The sequence below is a fragment of the Coturnix japonica genome, chromosome 9, assembly GCF_054131305.1.
Source record: "Coturnix japonica strain WE chromosome 9, WE-NBRP24, whole genome shotgun sequence".
NCBI classification, from domain to species: Eukaryota; Metazoa; Chordata; class Aves; order Galliformes; family Phasianidae; genus Coturnix; species Coturnix japonica.
The window spans coordinates 10936949-10955574 of record NC_140671.1 but is presented as its reverse complement, the minus strand read 5'-3'; the positions used below and the strand labels follow the sequence as shown (position 1 = coordinate 10955574).

Below are 18626 nucleotides of genomic sequence, written 5' to 3'. Positions count from 1 at the left end.
GAGACATTTTAAGTTTCACTTTCAGCACATATGTCAGATGCTGCTGGGAAACTCTTTGAATTCTGTTCCGTGAATGGAGAGATGGATGGATGGAGGCAGGAAAGGCATTATTTCCACAGGCTTTGGAGGTACAAATTTTTTCCTGTCAAGTTCAACTCAAATCTGCAAAGAGAAATTTCAGCAGAGCCCTCAGGATTTATTAAACAAAGCAGAAGTTTCTTTCACAAAATCATTTGTCTATTCCACTGTTTTTGTTGTTGTGGGTTTTTTTTCCTTTTTTTTGTTTTGCTTTTCATTTCGTCTGCAGGGTTTTTATTTATGTACCAGACAAACAGTGGGAGCATTCAAGGAACTTAGTTTCCCATCTTCTTGAGCCTTGAAATTTGATTATTATTATTATTATTATTATTATTATTATTATTATTATTATTATTATTATTTTCAGGCACCTCACCCTTTTCTTCAGGTTACCTATGGATCTAGATAGCTTGATGTGGCATATAGCAGATGATGCTTATGTATGGATTTAAATGACAAGTTCTTCCAGATCTGGGAAAGTCACCATGGAATTCTGCTTTTGCTCATATTGAAATGAGACCTCAAGAATACATTTCTTGCAGTGACAGCTGGTTCTAACACTGTCATTCAGCTCCAATTGCATTGTTAATCCCCCCGTTTTCGTTACCAGTGTCTTGTGGAGTTTTGAACCTGCAGAACACAAGAAACTGGAAAACTCTCAGAAGATGGCTGGAAACTGAGATAAGGACACAAATTGGAAGTGCCTGCCAAAGCACCTAACAGTGAGATTTAAGACTAACAATTTTAAAGGCATTTGAACATTTTTCACATGTTGCAATCAGTGCCAGATCATGGTCTGATTTTATATACAGTACATGGTGGCACTACAAGAATCAGTCATTACCACTCACCTTTCACCCTCTGTTGTTCATTTCCACTCCATGCCAAAGAGCTCTTTCCACTCACTGGTGCCAATAAAACTGTCTGCATGACCAGGCACTGAACCAGACTGAGCAACTTTTCCTGCTTTAAACAAACATACCAGATTTTTTTTTTTTTCCTTTTTTTCTGTTTCTGGTCAGGTTGGCTCACTCCTCCCATCTGGTTCCCAACCACATGAGTCCTTGTGCCAGCAAAGCAGAGCAAATGAGGGGCCAGGAGACAGCAACATCTTAAACCAATGTTACCACCAAGCAATCTGCAAGATCAAACCACAGGCTAAATCTCAGCAAGGAGCTTTTTGGGTTCAGAGTGAACATCTCTATTAAGATGAATTAAGCACTTTATAGTGTTCAGAAATGCAATTTCAAACGTAGCTAAAATCTTTATTTTCAGCACTCTGACCTGAAACAGAAACGGCCTGAAAGAATTCAGGTAGGAAGACCATTAATTCTGGGTTTCTGTAGATGAGGTTTTTTGTGCAACCATTATGTTTAATTGAAAAGCATAGCCCTGCATGGCAGTCACTGCCACCGTGACTCCACTGTACTGCAGAGATACCAGAACTACCTTAACATCAGCTAGTGCAGGTCCTGATAACCATCTAGTCTCAACAGAACAGGCTCAGCATGGACCAATTTGTCCTGACAAGATTATTTGCAAATTAGGTGAGGAGGTCAGACAGCAGCCCTATAACCATGTTAAAATGGAGTGAACGCTCGCTCCAAATTTATGCCTTACCTTTTAAATGTTTCTCATGGGGCACTCACTTCATGTACCCCCCTCACTGACAAGTTCTGTCTCTTCCCAGGCCTTGTTTCAGCTCAGAAAGCATTTAAATGCTCTCAGTCTGATACTGCAGGTGTGTAGTGATGCAAGTCACGATTCTTAGTGGAAGGTGTCTGGGGAGACTCCTTCCTGTGCAATGATGTTAAACCACACAGAAACAAGATCACTGGAATTAAACATGTAAGATGAGGGAGGTTGGGAGTGGGTTTTGCAAAGAACTACAAAGAGAGGGGGGGGGTTTGGGAAGAAGGCATTTAGATGTTTCTTTGTGCAAGATGCAAGGGCCTGTCCCATCTGGAGGGCTAAATGAGTCAGATGATATTACTGTGAGAACAGTTTTGGATCACAATCAGAGCATCTTCCTCTATTATGCTTTGCAAAGGGTCTATTTTGTCATGAGGAGACATGAGCTGTTTGTCAGTGAAATGAGCACAGTACTGTGGGATTTCCCACACAAAATGATTCAAAGCCCACGGACTCGCATGAACCCATGCAGATGTCTCAATGGTTTGTCCTGACACATGGCATGAACATGCTGAAATGACAGAATGAGCTGGAAGAGGGCTTGTAGTTAATTCTCAACACTGTGGGCTATTTGGAAAAGACATTTCTGGACTTTTATGCCTAATTTTTGGAAGGAAACTATTCTTTTAGTCTGAGAAGCACTAACTGTGAAAATAAAACAAAACCACAAGGTATAAGGGTAACATCTTTCTAATCTTGTGTGTAGAAATGGTGTCTGACTACTCACACCTGTCCCATTGTAGTCACATCCTACATGTCAATATATATATATAGGCTGGACACAAAAGCAGACATGCAGACTAGATTGATTGGAAAACTGGTGAGACCTTCCAGCAAAGTCACAAGTGAAAGAAGATGCAAGAATTACTTAAAACAAGAATAAGAAATGTCATGCTGGGTCAGACCAAAAATCAACCTAGCTCAGTACCTGATCACCACTAGAAGGCAGGTGACACACTCACAGGAGAAAACAAAAGATGAGTGCTCACAGGACTTCCCTTTCCCATACCTAGCTGCTTAAGTCTGCTTAAAGACCCCCCCTACATCAAGCGGCTGGCAGTGCTACCCTCTATTTACACATCCAAATGTTCTCTTAACATACAAGTTCCTTTGGCCATCATATTTACTTTGCAATGACTTCTGCAATTTATTTAGCCACTAATGTCACAAATTATTTCCTTCTATTTGTTTTAAACTTATTACCTGAAGGGTTCTTCTGGTCCTCTTGATTCCAAAACCTCCTTATGAGAGCTGCTCAGGAAATTTTCCAGTACAATTTCATTGGCAAAGGTCAATTAAGTTTAACTGAAATTTCTCACAAAAAGAAAGTAAAGAGTTTAAAAAAGAGAATATTCTCAGTTCTTTGATGGACTTTCTTTTGTCTCTCCATTCTATACCTTTATTTTCAGGATTACCACGTGTAATGTAGGGTACCCAAGGTTAATTACATGCTACTCACAGTTATTTTATCAGGTATGCAAATCCGAACAATTATATTGCAGTATGGAAGACTCTCATTCTAGTCTATGGTACAAACAATGTAGAGAAGAGTTGAGCTTTGATCTATCTCACAGCCACGTGCCATAAGGACTGGCTTGTTCTAGAGCAATTTAACTTATTTTTCTTATTTTGAATGACCACAGGTCTATCCTGAAATAGAATAGATATGAAAATACTTTCACTTTCCCAGCTCTGTTCTGTGGGCATTTCCTGTTCTGTTTTTCTACCTTGAACTTCCTAGTTAAATGTGCTTCAACTGTGTATCAGAAGTTTCCTTTCATACTACCCTGAAGTGATTCACTAAACTGGAAATTGGGTAAATAAAGCATACAAATATCTGCAATGCAAACACTTAAACTCTGTAAAAGAAATCCCACCTTCTATCTTTTATAAGACTCCTTGTGGTTGCAGCTTAACATCATGCACTCTAACTAGTTCCTTGTCATGCTGGATGTTTTAACAACAGTGAATACTTTCAAAATCCTTAGTTTCAATGGTACTGCCTTCTCCTGGCTTTCCTTCTTTTCTTGTTCCTTTTGAGCAGCCTTGTTTTCCACCAATCACTTCAGCTGCTATCTGACAAACTTATTACCCAGCATTCCTACTAACTAAGTCCTCTTGTCCCAGAATAAAACTGAAGCCTGTTAGGACTGAGTTATAACCCTTAGAATCATTTTACAAGCTTTTTAGGTAAAGCATTGAATTGGTTTCAGTCTGAAAAAATACGGTGTATGAAGAGGTATCCCCACCATAAGGTGACATAATGCAGATGTCACACTGACTTGACATTGACTTTGCAGCAGTTTACAGAGAAGAAGAAACTTCCCCTTGATTAGGCAACACTCAGGACCTCTCCTGCCTCACTGAGCACTCAGAAGCTCCCTGTCCCACTTACCTCTCCTTAGACAAAATGAAATGTTGCCCCTTAAGCATCATTCATCAAAGCCATGTCCCACAGCCATTTGTTCAGGGGATTTCAGTAGGTACTAAAATCCAAAGATTCAAAGCTTAGACACTGCTTTATTGCAGCCTGGGTGGACAAAAATGTGTCAGGAAGACTTTCACAGACATGTGGCACAGGGATCATTCAATCTCTAAAAGGGTGTGTAAAGGTGTGTCAAAGCTATGAGATACTGCAAACCAGGTTCTCACCTCCAACACTGATGACACTAAAAAGGAGTGTCATCTTTTGGTGTTTTGAGGTAACACTGTGTATTGGAATTGTCATCACAACAATGGAAACAGCTACAGCTACAACCAATACAAAGCCCTCAACAAGCAACATGCCAGGAGCAGCCAGGTACACTGCAAGCCTGGTCACACTCCTTTTTCCTATGGCAGCATCTCCCAGCCCAGCAGAGGAACAGCAGAGTACTCCCTGTGAAGAGTTATTGTCCAAATCAGAGATCCAGTCCAGACTTCACAGCCAGTAACACAGCACTCAGCTGGGAACCCTTTCTCCCTAGCACTGAAGCACAGAACAGCTCACCCCAGCACAGGACCTCAGCCTCCCTCTTACAACTCCACAGCTTCTCTGGAATTATTTTTTGGGGCCTGTGGTTTTCAGCAAAGAGGAATTTAAAGAACAAAACCTTGGTTCATTACATCATGGCTCCAGTAATGTCTAGGAACATTTTTACATTTGATAAAATCTCCCCAGATTACCTTTTGAAAGTCTGCGGTCAACTCACATGGTTGGAAGCACAAGAATGATGTAAGTAACCACTGAGTAGCCCATAGATCAGTTCTCTCATGATGCTAGCACAGAAGCTTGGGAGAGGTATCACTCCTTCAAGGGAATGTGGTGATTAGCTGAAGTCAAGAAGCAGCTGTGCCTATGGAGAGACAGGAGGAATGGCCTGGAGTTACCTGTGCTTCTCACTTTGCAAGAATTTGTGGCCCCAGGTTGCTTGCAGTGCTGATTCTCTGCACTAATACTGCTCATCTTTATCTACCCCTCTGTGTCTCAGTTTCCTCTGGGTATGTTGTCCCATCTCCCATCTGTGGTTTGGAAGCTCTGTGGGGAAGGTGGTGAAAGACCTATCTTTCACTGTGAGTTTGCGACACATGAGACTTTGCTCTCAGTCCTACCTTTAGGTGAAGACTCAAATCTGAAGTCTGAATATAAAGCAGATGGTCAGAGGGCTTCTCTTCCAGCCATTTCAACCTGCACAAAAATGGCAGAGAAAACAGGGAGATGAGCAATGCCAAGCTATGCAGGGAAAACCTGAGGTAAACTTTTCCAACAAACTAATTACTTTAAAGGAAATCTCTATTTCATACTTGTGTATTATGCCTTCAGGAGAAAAAACACTTTCGCAATCTATTATTTTCAGGATAAGCCCTGTGCTTTAGTGGGTACTGTAGTTTGCCTTTCAGCCACAAAGCATGAACCTTCAATCTTCAAGTAAGGCCACGTAAGTACAATTTGTATAGTTAACAATGGAAAGATGGGTGGGAATCATCTTAAAATTCTGACCTCAGGTGACTTCTCTGATGTCAGAAAGTCAGAGACAAATTGAGACACAATAACCAAGAATGCTGATTTCCAGACTGTACTTGCAACCACTAATTCATGTTGCTTCTCATCAAAGTAATGTCACCGTAAGACCTTTATTCAACAGAGAAACCAGAAAATGACAGCAACCCTTCATTGTGATTGGCCCCTAAGCTTCCCTTGTCACACCATCGTTAGTTAGCTGGATGGTGTTACTTCAGTTGGGGTATTCCATTCACAAGTGCATTTGGATGGCTATTTCCAAGATAAATCTCAAAAGAAGGCTGAAATGTTTCTCTTAATTAGGTGACTCATCCAATTTGCCTACTTTCTATTATGGACTTAAGGCTTTTATTTTTGCTTTGAAGACTCAAACCCGTTCTTGTTGTAAGCAAGAGTACCTGTCCTAAAAAGCTGACTATCTAGAACAGATACCAAGTAAGGAAAAAAGTATCAGCATTAACAATATTTCCTGCTTTTTATAAACAGAGAAAAGAGCCATGAAATGACTTGCCTAATATCACTCTAGCTGCATCAGAACTCACAGCCCTGGGTAATGACTCAGACAGAAGACCACCTTTCCTCTTGAACAGCAGCTGGAGGTCAAAATGCTAGTAGCCTGGCAAAGGAGAGGATATGTTGTTCACATAGCTGAAGATTTCTGGACATCCTGAGGCTTTGCCAAAAGCCAACCTCCTCCATTCCTTGGCATGAGATCTTTGTCAAAGCATCTAAAGAGAAATGCTCCTCTGGTGGTGTTCCCAGTGGCCCATCTGCAAGCTCCAGTGCTAACTTCCTGGTAGTTGCCTCCTTTTCAAACTGGAATCCAATTTACAAAGCCTTTAATTTTAAACTTTCTCATCACTGACTTAATAAAACTAAATGACAGGTAATGGTCCCAGAAGCCAGGAGCTATTAGATCCTTCTCAACACTAATAAGGGCTGATCAGATGCTTGTGCACTCCTTTTCCAGCTAACAAAAGCCCAGCTCCCCAAGGACTCTGCCACCGTGGGAGAAACAGGAAACCAACCCTCTCACAGGCAAGTGAAGAAGAGCAAGAAAAGAAAGAAGAAAAAAAACGTCAGGAAAAAACAATGTTAATGTGAACACTTACAACTGGAAATGGGCAGCAGGATCACCACAGATAATTCCTGCTCTTTCCCTGGAGTTCATCTGGGGCTCACGTGCTCGCTCCATTTCCCCACCAGGGCACTGGGGGCTCTCAGAGGCACTACAGGCATCCTGGCTACACAGAGGCATGTAGCAAACCGGCTCTGATTTCTGCCCAAAGGCATCAGTGTCATACCGGTCGGGATGTCAGCTTGGGAGAATGTCAAGGCAGCAGTCACGGTGTGCTGTCACAAAGAGAAATAGATATCATTTCAAACACACAGCTCTGGAGAGAGGAGGGAGAAGCAGAAAAGAGAATCCCATCATGCATTTTTAGTGGGGGGAAGAAAAGAGAAGGAGGCTTAACTCTGCTTTGGCCATACTGGAGGAAGCAGAAGGAGAGGATGTACCATATCCTTACAGCCACTGAGCTACTAGAAGGGGATGCTCCAGAGCAAACTCCATTCTTAGCTGTTTTATTCACTTTGTTCCCAAAGGAGCTAGAATTGGCCTCCAAGGATTATTTCCTTCTTTATGGGCATCCTTGGCTAGCAGGAAACTTTGGTATCAGCACAAAGGAGGTGGATATTGACATGGTTGGCAATGAATAGCTCCACTGGTCTTCTCTCCTCTTCAGCTTACGCCTCCACACACTGGTGATAAAGGAGGCTTAAACCCAACCTCCTTCCTACTTCAATTGTTTTAGTAAGAATCAGGTCTTGTAGCAGGCAGCCTTGGCTTTTAAACTGCATGACACCCTTCTCCAAAGTAGGATAGCTCTTACAGTCAGATCTTTCCCTGTTACGTGGGCCTTATACAGAGATATCCCACTGCATCTACCACGGAGGTGAATTAGACTGTGCTGTTCCTGTAGCTGTGAAGTTCTCAGGCCTTGTTTTGCAAAGGGGAAACAAGATTTAGGCCTTTTATCCAGGTGTCATAAAGCAGCTGTGTCACAGAAAGGACTGAAAAACAGAACATCCAGATCTCTTTCCATGCTACAGGGCTGTGCTGGGCACCTCCCGTCTCTTACCTTTCCCTTTCTATCAACAGGACTTGGAAAGACATGTTTTGGTTTTGTTTCACTGCAGTTCAGAATGGCACTAGGTCTGCTGCTAATTGTATTTGCTAGACCACATTTATTTCCTGCTTGGTGGCACTTGTCACCCAGTGCATGCAGCTGGAACACTTCTCTGTTACAGGGGAGGAAGACAGTCTTCACTCCAGTCCCTTTCCCAGAATACACAGTACGTAACCGTATTTTCAAAGCAGAAAACGTTTTTGAAATAAGGCCTTTTGGGGACACAAAAATGCCCCTCAAAGATTTTAAAGGAAAGACAGTGGATTGATTTAAATCTTGAGAGAAACACGACATTCCCCAGACCAGATTATTCCTTCTTCCCCTCACAGTATTCACTTTCTGCCCACATGCACAAAGGGAGCAGTACCAAGGAGTCTCAGGCTTCATCTTTTAAGGCATCCTAGTGGAAGGCTTGGAAACGACACAATGAGCTTATCTTATTACCCCCTGATATCTGTGTAACTTTTTTGATATACAAAGTCTGTATCATAGAAAGCCCTGGAGCCTGCAGTAATATAATTAATGTGATAGGAAAACTTGAACTGGAGCACAGCCAGGATTTTCATCACACTCAAGCCCCACTCAGTAACCACTGGACTTTCCATTCCTCCCTCAGCCACCCACCTTATTTGTCTTTGCTTCCCAGCTCCTCTGAAGCACCTTTTAAACCTTATTGACATGTTTTTTAGCTATAGCAGTATGATAGATCTATGAAGGACTCTCTGTCTGAAGCAAATGCCTTGCTTGCTGTCTCATCTCTACCCTGAATCAAGGCTCTCCTATCCTTGCATATGACACCAACTCCTGTAGCCTTGAAACCTCTCACTTCCCTATTCCCTCCAGATTTTCTTATAGTAGTTCATCCTTCCTCGCTCTTGTCCTTTTCCCCCCAAGTTTGGCTTTCTACAGTCTTCCAGCTTTTCTTAACAGTGAGACATTTCCCAAGACCCTGCATTATGCTGAATACGCTACACTCTGTACTCTGGATCTCTCTGATAATAAGGTGAGTAGACTGTATATCACAGCTGCAGAAAGAAAGGGGATATATACATGTGGCCTCTTCTAAGTGCAAAACACAGGCCTGGAACCTCTCCCAACATCTGCTCTTAGTCTGGACAAAGGGAATGAAAGATGTTACAAGTTTTGTAGCTTGTGTTAGAAAGATCTCATGAGGAATTGCAATAGCATACTCCTAGCCCATAGGAAATGGGTATGGACAGCCTCTTCGAATGAAGTGTAGCACTGACAGGGATGCTCCATCTTGCAGCACTACCTTTTCCACTGCACCTTTAAGTAGTAAATAGCAAATAACATTTGCATTACTTCTTTCAACACTGCACTGTTGGACAGATGAAAATATCTGTTGCCCATCACAGAAAAGGTTAGTAAAAGGGCTTCTCCACATCTACACAACAAATGGACAGAAGAGTGGAGAGAAGCTGGTGTCTAGGATTACACAGTATATATCCACATATGTTTATTATTTCAGGAAAACATAAACTTTTTTTGCTCTATTTCTATCTTCTGGTCACCAGCGGACTACACCAAGCTGTCACCCTAATCAAGGTGCTGACTGGTGCTTCATGCAAAATCTCCTTCTGTTAGGAGGCTTAAGCTACCCCTTAGTTTTGACTTAATCTGGCTCTGAAGTAACTCAGCTCTTTTCACTCATTAATCTTTTCTGTCCCCTTTATAGGATTTCTGTTCCTTGTTAAAACACAAATGAAACTATCCATGTAATCCTTTTGTATCTCAGCTGAAATGCCCAATAGCCAGGGTTATCCTAGATCTGTAACTGCAAGTTACCTGCCCTCAGTTTTGTTTTCATGGGATTTCACCATTTCAGATACTTCCCTGAGATTTCTCAGCAGTGCCTGTACTGGACCCCTATCAAAAGTGCAGACAAACATCTCACAGGTACTAATCTCATGTCTGAGGTGCACTGAAGTCCCTAGGTAAGAAGAAAACAGAAGCTCTCAACTCCCAATATAGACTTTGCAGATACAAAACCAAAGATAGCAGGATTCCTTTTATGAACACTATTGATATCTAAAATTCAGGCTAGGTATTTCATCTACTACAGAAAATAATGGCTAAAGGGGGCATTTCTGTCTTGAGTAGAGAAGAGCTGAGTTGCTGTCTTGATTCTGCCACCACCTCTTTTTTTAGATGGGGGAAAACTGTTGTGTCTGCAGATGGAACACAACATCTTACTAACTCTCTTCCTCACCCTTCACTCTCTTGTCTACCCAAGCATTGCACAAAAAGAGATGGTGAGGTCTAGGTGCAATGGCTTCAGCCTTACAGGAGGGGAAATAATAAATTCTAAGAGAGGAAGCGTTGGTCCCAACAAACACAGAACAAAAGATGAGACACTGTAATTTGGACAAAGAATTACACCCACTTCTGTGCCATGGGCCATTTGACTTTAGGAGAGGTGTGCAGTATACGCATGAAGCAGCTGGATTCTTGTTTTCCAAGCACAACCCTGAGACTTTTGGAGAGAATATTAGCAGCAGAATCTCACTGGTTCTGATCTCCTTAAACCATTATCTCTTGGAAATCCCCATCCCTTCTCCTCTCCTGAGATTTTACTTCTTGAGTTCCCAGGACCATTTATCAAGGTGTAGATTTCATAGAAGCAGAAGCACGACCAGATGATCTAGCAAAGCAGAGCTTGTAAAAAACAAATTCTCCATGAGCAGAAAACTTGGGATGAGCATGTCCACTTGAAACAGCTCTAAATGTAGATTTTGAGGTGCACCAATGAAGGAAAGCTGGAGGGCCTGCACTGCTTTCCAACTGGTACCTACCCAGACACATACATTACACACACACATTCTTTTCATTGCTTGTTGTCTTTTCAAAACACAACAGTGTCATTGTTCAGATGGCAACTTCACAGCAAAAGGCAATTGTCACATCCCTCGGCTGGAATTGGCTGCAGTTCAGATTTTCAAGCCCGGAGCAAGGTTTTTTCACTGAAGCTTTTCTTCTGGAAGCATGCTGACAAGCCGAGTGGCTTACCCTCAAATGTGCCAGGCCATAATAAAATCACCAGTCACCCAGGATCTTCTCCAGACCAGACAAAGGTACTGCAAGGGCAGGCGAAACAGATGCCCTGCAAATACCAGAAATCATGCGGTGTTTACTGGGGCTCTCAGCCTTGTTCCTGCCACTCGGCTGGAGCAGCTCCAGGCATTCCGGGTTCACACTGGACTGACTCCAGATTCAACGACAAAGTAATAATTTATGTGCATCTCCACGCTACAGTTTTCAAACCTACAATTAAAAGGATACAAGGACATGGTAATTTCCTCACTGAATCAAACCTGTGGGCCCGCTAGCGCAGGATCCTACATTCCCACTGGTAAGTGGGTAGTTGACAGCATAGTTCTCTATGTTCTGGTATTTGGCAAACTGGTGCTTTATGAAGGATGAAGAAAGAAACCTGGATAGTCAGTGGAAGAAAATTAAAAGAAATGCTTTGCTGAAACTAACATGGAACTCCTCCTGCAGTATTTTGAGGATATTTGTAAAGGAAGCATGGTTAGGCTGTGTGTACAACTGCTGCTAGCTTGAGAAAAAGAATGAAGTTCCATTTGATAAAGAATTTTGTGCTTTCATTTATCACTTCTGTTTTGCTTTGGAAAAAAACTCAAACAATCTCATTATGCCCTCCATAACTTTGTTTTGAAATATACTGCAAATGTCTTATACTACCAGAATACTACCAGAAAAAAGAAGCGAAAAGCAGAACGTCAGTTGGAAAGAAAAATAACAACTAAATAAAAACAATGGCTTCAACCCAGTCAGGCTCATATTTTACTGTTCCTCTGAAGACAAAACAGAAAAGCAAAACACATAAACAAAGAGTCAAATCAATGTGATTTCCTCAACCATTTTCTTTTTGTCAGTATGTCATTTTCCAACGGAAAACCACACTGGCAAAATGTTACTAATTCTATGTACAATGTTCCTAGAGAGCATCTCTGCAAGCTGTGATAATTAGGACAAGATTTACAAAAAACTACATGGCTGTGAGGAAATTCAGTAGTTGCACATGGATAATATGAGGCGATGAGATTCCTACCATTGCTTTCACCTTCAGTTTTCAAGATACTGTCTGAGTACAGCTTCTATTTTACTGTCAGCCAAGAGATGTAGCTTATTAGAGAGGAAATATGTATATCAAATAGCTGCCATGAAAGCTTTGTTCCCATTCTGTCTTCTTTAGCTGTTTTCTCTTAAAAAGTCATTAGACTGAAAGTAAACGTTCACTCTTTATGGACTAAAAACATTGTGTATCCTTAGTTCATCAGCACAAAGAACACAAAACATAATGGATATTTATCTTGTCTAAATGCCAACTAAACTTCTATAAAAGTGACCAGAAATTATTCTTACCAGCTCAGGAGAATCCTTTCTGGGGAAGATATTTTAGTGCTAACAGCTTTGATTATATGAAAAATACTTGCAGAAGTACTTTCTCAAGACATCTTGATAATCCAGCTGCCAATACCAACCAGACAGAGGAATCTGAGAAGGGAAGGAACAAATGCATAAGGGTTTGTGCAAGATGGTGAGCTCCGGGGCAGCTTGAAAAGCAGTGCTGTGCAGCTGCCCTGCCTTAGCAGGAGCTCCTCCACAAAATACTACTTCCACAGTTATTTCCTACCAGTGGCAAGTTATTCCTGGCATACAAGAGCAGTGAATTGCTTCCTGGCCTCACTCTGGCTCAGCTTCTTGGCTGAGCAGAGGTGAGAGACCATCCTCTGTCTCTCTTAACTTTTTTTCCACACAGAAGCTCTTTTAAAGCATTCCCACCTGCTTCTCTGTGTTCAGACAGAAAGCTGAGATAGTATAGATAGATAGCAATATACTTGCTATTCCAGCTCCCTGGGCATAAATACTCTGCTACAGTCAGGCTGGTGGGGCTGCAGTACAGGGAGGTAATAACACATAAACATGTAATTTCCACCTCTTCCAAAATATTTATTCTCATGTTTTCCCAGTCCTTTCGATCCTCTTTGTTTGGTTTGGGTTGTTTATAACTTGGCTGAGAGATACTGACAGCTACTTACCTACACTAACTCAGCCTGTCCATTCCTGTGAATAACCTGGGCAAACCCAATCCAACCCAACGACACGTTCCTTTGCTGGGCTGGGAATGGCTTTCATATATGACTGAAGGCTAGAAAGGTCCTTATCTCCACACTTCAAAGAGCCTCCTCCCATTTGACAACTTTGTGTCTACCCATGGATAATTTGAAAATCTTATTCTCAACGGTTTTAAGCCTTTTGATCTTCATAAAAGCCAGGTCACAGAACATCTTATACCGTATGCCTTGAGGAATGCCATAAAGTCTGAGCCATTGCCACATCCAGGCCTCACTACATCTAATCTCGCAGTATTTATGAGCTCATATTTTCTTTGAAGGGACACAATCTACTTGAAAATCTTGTATTAAAATCACCAATGTCAGCACCAGTGCCTGCATTTTACATTAGTAAAAGGGGAATAAAATTCATAATCGACTCATTTTTCTCCAACCAGTCCAACTTTTAAGACATTTGCATTTACTCTACAGTAACAAAAGCAGATGAGGTAATTTCCAGCCAGCTTCATTCTCGGCAGATGCCAATTCTACGAACATTGTATTGCAAATATTGCAGTGAATATTTTAATGCCAGTAAAGATGATGCCAGCCTGGTATCTTTAAAATACATGCATGAAGCTGTTTTAGAAAATCTTCATAAGGCTGTTATAAATTCAGGATATAAGCTTGCTGATGACGTATACATAAGGAACTTAGAAGATCAAAAGCAGAAAGAGAGGGATTTATTTCCACATACTCTCATGACATCTTTTATCCTTCTGTCTATACGTTAGTAGTTTTCATCACCCTGTTATCTTAGGGCATGATCCCTGTCCATAGCACTGAACACCCCTGAGGTGCAGACGGTTTTTAGTCTTCAGTGATTACATTGGGAGCCACCAACCCTGCACTGATGGCAGCTCTGCCAGGTCTAGCCACAGTGTCCCAAATACTGTCAGCAGCTATCACCAAATATATCTTTCTGCATTTGCTTATGTAAAGCAAGATATGGAGCTGATCTAGGTGGGAGAAAATAGTAACATATCCTGAACTAAAGACATTCCTGAACTCCAGAATTCATAGGGATTGAATGAGACTTGTAAGATCAAATTATGCCTCTCTTATTCCCAAAAAGAACAGTGAATCTTGAAAACTTGTGGCATTTTTACTGATTAAGACAAGCACAACACAAATCTTCTTTTTACAGACAAGGCCTTGGAGTTATCTCCTTCCTGCTGGGTCAATACTCATAGAGACATTAGACTTGATTTGGTTTACAGTGGTGCTTCACATTTCATAGTGGATTCTCCATCCCTCATCCACAAAAGTGACAATGAGCAACTACATCCCAAGTCACAAGGGAAAAGATGATGAATGTTAAAGGAATCTATTGGAATTATGCTGCATTACAGAGTAAGGGAGAAATGCTTCCAATGTCATTAAATTTCTCATTTGTCTGGTGCATTTGTCTAGATCATAAGAATCACATCAGGGGGAAAAAAGACAAACAAAAACATCTACACAAAATCAATAGAAAAAGAGGAAGGAAAAACTGATAAAATTTACACTACCCAAGAGCTAAGAGCACTCAAGATGGCAAGTTTGACATCTTCTTTTTCTTCCACTTTTAAGTGTAGGTTAGGGCAAGTAATGAAATTTTATACTTATTGCAAAGAATGACAAAGATGGGAAATAAATATATTTTAAAAAGGAAAGAAACAATCACGGGGTTTATGGGATAATGTTAGAAAAAAAACATGAAAAGGGCATTCCCCTGCCAGTTGTCAGAAACATAAGGGCACCTAGTACAGCCTTCATCTATAATGGCTCAGATCTGTATCATTAGGAGACAGCTCCAGAGGTTTGAAGCCTGATTTATGATTTTCAGACTGCCAGCTGTGACATAACTCACTGGGCAGCAAGACTGAGGTCAATATACGTTTAAGTAAAAAGGTTTTTCGTAAGCCTGTGGGGTCAATCAGGAAAAGCTGCCATTATTGCATGGGAGGGAAGACGGGGAGAACGGATGGTCTGGCAGGGAGAGAAGTGACCAAGCAGTCAATTTCTGTTAAGTAACTAAGGCTGTTTTATTGCTAAACAGCAGTCTAGCAATAAAGCACGTCCTGGAGCGTCTGAGCCAAAGGACCTGCATCTCTTGGAAAGAAATATTCTACCAGTTCCTCTAATCCTTATTCCCTGTTATCCTCTAAGAAACTTCTTCTCAAGCACAGTTAGGACTCACATTCAAAGGCTTCTTTCAGAAAGACAATTCAGAAAACATCTAAGCTACTTGGACAGAGTTAATTTCAAGCAACCTAAGGTCCCTGTGCATGAGGAGCACATTACAGGCCCTGCCCATGGTCTGCACCATGGCTTCATCACCCTCTCCAACTTGAAAAGTAAGGACTTCCATAAACAGACGTTCCAGAAAAATTTTATTTGCACCTATCTTGAAGCCACAATGATACTGTTTATATTAAGAGCAAATGCTCTTACTTAGTAAGCACCTATATAATCATATTTAGGCTGTAATATTCTTTGTGGACTGCTCTGTAGCAAAAAATCGTGGCACCGGCATCAACTGATGTAGCTTGTATCTGCTCCTTGAAGGAGAGTCAAATGTTCCCTGGCCAAACCTGAAACCTACAACGTGCATTTCTGATCCTGGTATCTGGGGTCAATCCTTATTTCCTTAGAAATCTATGGCAGTAACTGCATATGCTCAGGTTGCCAAGAAGAGATCTGGTCATTAAAGCCAAACTTAGGAGACTGAGCTGGAGTCTCTGCTCTTCTGTCTGCAGCAGTCCAAAGGAAGAGAACCCTTTGCTTTATCTGGCAATTGTCTAGAGGAATAGGGCATGGGACACAGAGGGAAAAATGCCCTGTTGGAGTACAAAGGGGTGGGAGAGGTCAACAAAGTTAAGCAATAGCTTAATAGCTTTGATAGCTTTTACTACTTGAACAGTAATGCCTTTAGAAGACTTGAAAAACAATAATCCAGACCAATGTATTTATAGGATGTCTATGAACAGAGAAAGCACAGAAATCACCTTCCTGTAGACTGCCTACTCGAAGATCTGGTAGTTGGAATAGTCCAGCAGGCTCTGGGTAACATCTTAACTGGCTGCCTTCACAAAAAAAAAAGCCTGGGAAGCTGCTCACCAGCCAAGCTGGCTTGGGAAGCAGTGTTACTCATCAAGATTGCACTAGTGCTGTTCCAGAGAGTACGGACATGGCCACAGAGTCCAGCTTGGTTTGGCACAAGGAGGTGGCTGCATAAACAGTGGTTAGAACGAGATCCAAAACCAAGCCCATTTCTCCCACAAGTGAAGATGGCACGACACAAAAGAGACAGGCCGCCATGGGCAGGGACCCAAGGCAGGGCGTAACAAAATTAAGTTTCATTTCTAAGGCCAGGCTATGACTGCTGACAGGGCTGGCACGTCCTAAGAAGGCACTAAAAAGGAAGTCCAGGTTTCACCCATGAGCAGAAGTATATATATTATGACTTTTCAATTCTAATGCAAGACCTCACTCTGACTCACCACACGAGCCGCTTACTGTTCACACTCAGTTTCAAATTTACTTTCCAGCTTGCTGGAGGGAAAGCATGTTGGCAATCATTTCTTTTCCTTCTTCAGCTGCACGAATCTATTACTTTACAGTACAGAACTGGCTTTTTTTTGCCATGCTTGGAGGGTTATCTGCTGTGTGTAGGACTGAGAGCATCTTCAAGAAAACCCCTTGCTGCCCACATTCTCCTGAGACTCTGTTGTTTCTGTTCCAGGTAGCTGGGTCATCTGCGTTACAAAAAAAAGTGTGAAAGCAATGCTTTCCTAAAACTGCTACATATGGAAGAAAATATGATAGCACATCAATTTCATACATAAACTCTCTCAAGAAACAGGTATGAGTTGTTGGTCGAGGCATCTGCTTTGAATAACTGGAATGTAAAGCAGCATACGGGGCTTCAGAAGCACTCAATTTCAGCGTGGGACTCAGGAACACAGTTCTTGCACATCTACAGTTGAAGATTAGATACACTTATCATCTCCGGGCTGAGTACTTTCACTGCGTAGCACTTCAGATGAATTTTTGAGAACCTCGGCTGCAAGGTGCATGCAAGATTCAAGTATTCCCCTCATTATTATTGCAGGGGCCGTAAATGGCAAAAGCAGATCATGCTTTCTTCTGGTTTCTAACTTGCGGGAAAGCTCGTTATCAGCAGGGCATCCTTGAAACAGCAACCAAGAGCATTAACTTTTAATATTTAATGTATTCCTCAGGCTCTGGGAGAGCAATGTGAGAAATATCCCGTAAAAATCTATTAGTGTTAATAAAATACCACCCAACAGGTTGTCCATTATCAGCAATTAAAGTTTTCAAAGCAGGTCAGATAACTCCTTGGAATGATTTGTGCGGCTTTACATCCGTTCTTCTCTCTCTTTTTATTTTTTTACTTTAGTTATTAAACTTTCTCAACTCTTTTTTCCTCCCTCCCACAGCACCGACTGAGCCCTAACCAGTGAATTATAGCACTAATGAGGTGTTTATACTCTCTGCCCATCAATCACAGATGTGTGTGAGTGAAAGCGCCAGCCGATAGTCGGGAAGTGCTGCAGCCTTTGCTGCAGCCAACAGAATATTAGACTGCAGCTAGATAAATCCCCTGCTCTCTCCGTTGCTCGTACTACAGTGCAAGAGCACATACAGTCCATCTGATTTTCCAGCAGTGTAAAAACAATGACATCGCTGGAGCTCACATCTTCAGCCTCCTTCTGCCCTGTTTGCCTCACTTCAACCCTTAACCAGAGCATTACTTGCCTGCAAAGTGAGAGCCCCAACCACTGAAGGGGCAGATAATGTAGCGCTGAGCTAAGGCAACAGGTGCCCCTGCTGCTCTGACCCTGCAGGTCCCACTGCTGGCACCCCGTCCTACTGCAGCACCCTCAGGGCCCAACTCCCAGAGCATAATTACAAAGTAGTTAATTTGAGATTTGTGTATCCTTAAAAATAAATTTGAAAACAAAATAAACCAAAATGCACTTGGGCTTTTAATAGTGAGGCTTTAGCTTTCTCACTGGTAATGAATTCATCTTAAAGAAAATCAAAGCAAATCTAGATGAATAAATATCCATGTTTATACCTTTATGCCTCTAATACCTCTACACCTACACAAACGCAGTAATAAAATGAAGTCTCTGTGGCCACAATTTAGCATAGACTGGCAGCTATGGGAAGAACTCCAATATGGTGTTCAGGTAGAATTCCTCAAGGTCTGTTCACCTTGAAGGTCACAGAATAAGACAGCAGGCTTCGGGCTGATGCCCCCCAGCCCTGCACAAGAGTAGAAGGGTCTCCAATGTGATCTTTAAGAAGGGGAGCTGTGAGCAAGCAGAGTTAAGGGGACTGAAATCATAAAGCAGCTGCTTCTGTTTTGATTTGAGAGTGGGATCCTCACAAGCATCCCCACATGAATGGATACACGGGAGCACATTCTGGGGGACCCTAAGCAGTGTGCACAGCGCTGGCAGCCCCCCTCCTGGGAGTTGTGGTTTAAACCTCACA

The 18626-nt window shown here is 41.9% G+C and overlaps 1 long non-coding RNA gene across 1 annotated transcript; it reads right to left on the bottom strand.

Moving 5' to 3' along the window:
- Window positions 1-1434: 1434 nt before the first annotated feature.
- LOC107321204 (uncharacterized) lies at window positions 1435-12888 on the bottom strand. The gene is made up of 4 exons (XR_001558491.3): window positions 12367-12888; window positions 6883-7123; window positions 5362-5437; window positions 1435-5105 (listed from the first exon to the last, which is right to left on the bottom strand). It is a non-coding gene; the product is annotated as an uncharacterized LOC107321204 (long non-coding RNA).
- Window positions 12889-18626: the final 5738 nt, after the last annotated feature.